Here is a 3,744-nt window from a genome sequence, read left to right as displayed (position 1 = left end):
TTTGAGTCATTTCATATCTCCTGCATTCTCTTTTTCATTTCTATCTAGTTATGTATTTTATTTGCTAATGATGTTGTTATGTGGGCTGCAGAAGCAGTATTAGATCACCATGGTCTCGAAGGAAAAGGAAACATGCTCTTTCTCGGCAGCAATGGAACAGTTTCTTCAACCCAGATGGGGCCTTACAGGATAGAGGAGTGAAAATGTTAAAAAAAACTTCACAGTGGAGTAAGCAATTTTAGTATTCTTGTCTTAGTTTATTTTTGTTGATCTTTTGATCTTATATCGTATTTTTGTGAATTTATAATTAATTTGTCAACTTGTTTGTAATTCAGGGGAGTCAATCCAAGCATCAGGGCTGAAGTTTGCCCTTTCCTTCTTGGAGTGTAAGATTGCTATCTAGTCATCTTGTTTCCAATAGATTCAATTGGTTTATTGATTACTGATATTCATATGATGATTAGGCAGTGAAGTTCTGACATCACATTTGGTAGCAAAAGTATATGATAATTTTCCCTTTTTATTGTCTCTATGTTGTAATTTATATACTAGCATTCAGGGAGAAGACCTGCAGATTTAGCTTCCAAATTTAACCATATAGGTTATGAGGTTATGAAAACTTTATGAATGATTGGTTCAAAAAATCAACCATTTAATAAGTATAAGCTACACCAATCATTGCATCAAACATAGTTGTATGGACACTGAGGTTTTATTTCTGTATCTAAGTAGGCTAGCATCTGACAAAATGTAATTTTAGCAGAGGGAGGATGTCCTGATTTATTCAATAATCATATATTGTTTACGTTTGGAAGATTAAATTGTGTAATATTATTATTTGATTGTGTTGTGTCTGGTCCAAATTTGTGAATTAGATATACCACCTCAATGAACTTCTCTTTGAGTGCCATAAACATTCGGGTGACGCAACTTTAATGTTAACAATTTATATTGAAGACCCTACAATCTCAAATTACCATGCATAAGGCTAATTAGAATTGCAAACAGGAGAAATGCTAACAGTAGATTGGAACAATGAAGGGAACCACAGCATATATCATCTATAGGATCATATAAGGCCTTCTTTGTTATTGTTTTCTTTTGATAAATTTGAGTGCTCTCCATGCCTAGACATTTTAAATGTTTCTTCATATTTTTGGTTTCACTTCTTGTTTCCATGCAGGCATGATCTGAATAGTTCAGAGTTTAAAAGAATAGGTATTCCATTTCCATTTGCTTGCACGAACGCCATTGGTATCATTTGCTGGCAATTAAGATTAATAAATTCTAATCCCAAATAAAATGGTAAGCCCACTGGCTACGAATGTTTGCTTTTGGAACAGAAAACTGAGAACGATTGCCTTATGTTTTGTCTCATGTTAGTATCTTTATCTTGCAAATATTTACGGAGTTCACATCCTAATGGCTTTGCCATTTGTTCAGAAAAGAGTATGAGAAACTAAGACGTCTACGCTGCAAGCTTGTAGAGCGCTATGCCAAGCAACTGAAAGATATAGGTGAAATTGGTTACACAGAGTGAGCCACTAATCTAGATGGTTCTGAATCATGAAGCTCTGAAACCTTCACTAGTGCCAGGCCGTTCTTTTCAACTGAGAGAGATGGCATGGTTAACAATGCTGCTGGCTACCACAAAATGAGGAAACCTTTGAATCCAACTCATGTCACATTGAAGAAGATGAAGGCAAGAGTGGTGTCTGGTGTCACTCATTTTAATACGTCTTCAGGGAAAATAGAGCTTTGGACACTGATTCTTCTGTTGATGATGAAACAGAAACCATTCAGATTTCTTCTCTTGTAGGAGCTGATGAAGAGAATGATCAAGAATGCATGGTACCCGATTAACAGATGACACTGATACTTGCAAACCGAAGAAAACAACTGAGGATTTTGAAACATGGCAGCGGATCATTTGTTTAGATGCTATCTGAGCTAATGATGAGTGGATTAAGTACAAGATTGGATGAAAAGAATTTATCCCTTTTTCTATTGGTAAATTTTTTTTTTTTAACTTTTATTTTGTTTCCTCTCAATATTTTTGAGAAAAATATTCCAGTGGACTCGGTTCCATTAATACTATTATGAAACCAAGACGTGGTTTATTATGAGCCATAAGTGTATAAATTTTATTTTTTATTTATTATGTGATATAAGGATAGATTAGTAATTACTTTAAAAGATTACTTTTAATTGAGGCAATTCAACTGGTGAGGATAAACCATATGGTTCCGTCGTAACTACCACGGAATTAGGCTATGGGATCATTTCTCATAGTTTGAGGCCTTAAGGAGAGCTAGAAAATATAGAGAATAATATGTTACTATTGTGAACCTTTGCAGATTATTTTCAATGGTTTTATCAGTGTTCACAAGTTGTTTGCCATGAAAGGGATTGCTTAAGTAGAGAATTTGATGAGGATGCTATCACCAGGGAAGATCTCACAGTTATGAGGAGAAGCAGTCGTCGGAACCAAGGCATCAGTGGTGACAAATATAAAGATTTTGTGATGAATTGAGAAGTAGGAAAGGTGATACTATTAGCAATTAAATGATGATTAGTAGTAATACAAGTTGTAAATTCTAGAATTCAGATTGTTTAGAGAAGTGGTTATCATTAAGTAGAGTGTCTTGGTAGGTGTAGTGTTTGTCGAAATGCCTCAATAGTGACTTTGTTACAAATTGGTTACAAACAATGATTGCAATGATTCCCTATATAATTAGGGATACAATGAATGAAAAGCTAAGAAAAGATTTGCTCTATTCTCCTTTCTCCTTCCCTTCTCTTTCTCCTTCTCCCTCTTCTTCATCTTCTCTTTTCTCTAGTTTCCTCTAAATTAGTTGATAATTGGTGTGAGTCTGCATTAAATTGATGCTTTCATTGACTTTATGACTGAGGGCCTGGTGAGTCGAGCGTGTGCGGTGGAGGAGCACCTGGTGCCTATGGCTAATCAACTGGCTCGGCATGACTTTGTGTTCACCAAGATCGAATCCCTATGTTCTACAGTTCAGCACCACTCAGAATCCTTTGAAGCTATTCGGAAGAGCAATTTGGAATCATTCGATCTCTTGCGTACCTCTATGGCTTCTCAACAGGCAGTCATGGCGGAAATGATGGTCAAATTACAGCAGTTCCACCCCAACACCCCAACCTTTTCTGCTTCCACTATTGACATTCCCTCAATTACCAATGTTTAAATCCCATCTTCCATTAACTCCACATTCTCTTCACTCTAATAGTTCTACATCTCCTCCTTGTTTGCCTAAGATCGAGGTCCCTCTGTTCACCGGCGAGCATGTCCTCAGTTGGTTGTTCCAAATCAACCACTGCTTTTATTTTCATCAAATTCCTGACGATCATAGCATCGCCATAGCCGCTTTCTACATGACCGGGCAAGCTCTTCAATAGTTCCAGTGGTTGTATTCAACTTCATAGTTGTCTCACTAGGATGATTTTTTCCGGAAGCTAGAATTGAGGTTTAGACCATCATCTTTTGTGAACCACGACGGCGCTCTCTTCAAACTCCGGCAAACATCCACCGTCACAACTTATTTGAATGAATTCAAGTGTCTCTCTACTCGAGTCACTGGTTTGAATGAGCAAGAACTTCTCAATTTCTTTCTCTCAAGTTTTCGTGATGAAATCCAACGGGAGTTATATATATTGAAGCCTGGGAATCTCCACGATGCTATGGGTATGGCGAGATTAGTAGAAGATAAATGCAATGCT

At 36.8% G+C, this 3,744-nt stretch overlaps 1 long non-coding RNA gene across 1 annotated transcript; it reads left to right on the top strand.

Annotated features, from left to right (window-relative positions):
• Positions 1-93: 93 nt before the first annotated feature.
• On the top strand, positions 94-2,007 carry LOC120256387. The gene is made up of 3 exons (XR_005535284.1): positions 94-228; positions 336-386; positions 1,444-2,007. It is a non-coding gene; the product is annotated as an uncharacterized LOC120256387 (long non-coding RNA).
• The last annotated feature ends 1,737 nt before the right edge of the window (positions 2,008-3,744 follow it).

This window comes from Dioscorea cayenensis, unplaced genomic scaffold, assembly GCF_009730915.1.
Source record: "Dioscorea cayenensis subsp. rotundata cultivar TDr96_F1 unplaced genomic scaffold, TDr96_F1_v2_PseudoChromosome.rev07_lg8_w22 25.fasta BLBR01001414.1, whole genome shotgun sequence".
In the NCBI taxonomy this organism is placed as follows: Eukaryota; Viridiplantae; Streptophyta; class Magnoliopsida; order Dioscoreales; family Dioscoreaceae; genus Dioscorea; species Dioscorea cayenensis.
Note: the sequence above shows the minus strand (reverse complement) of the source record. Positions and strands in the feature narration are given on the sequence as shown.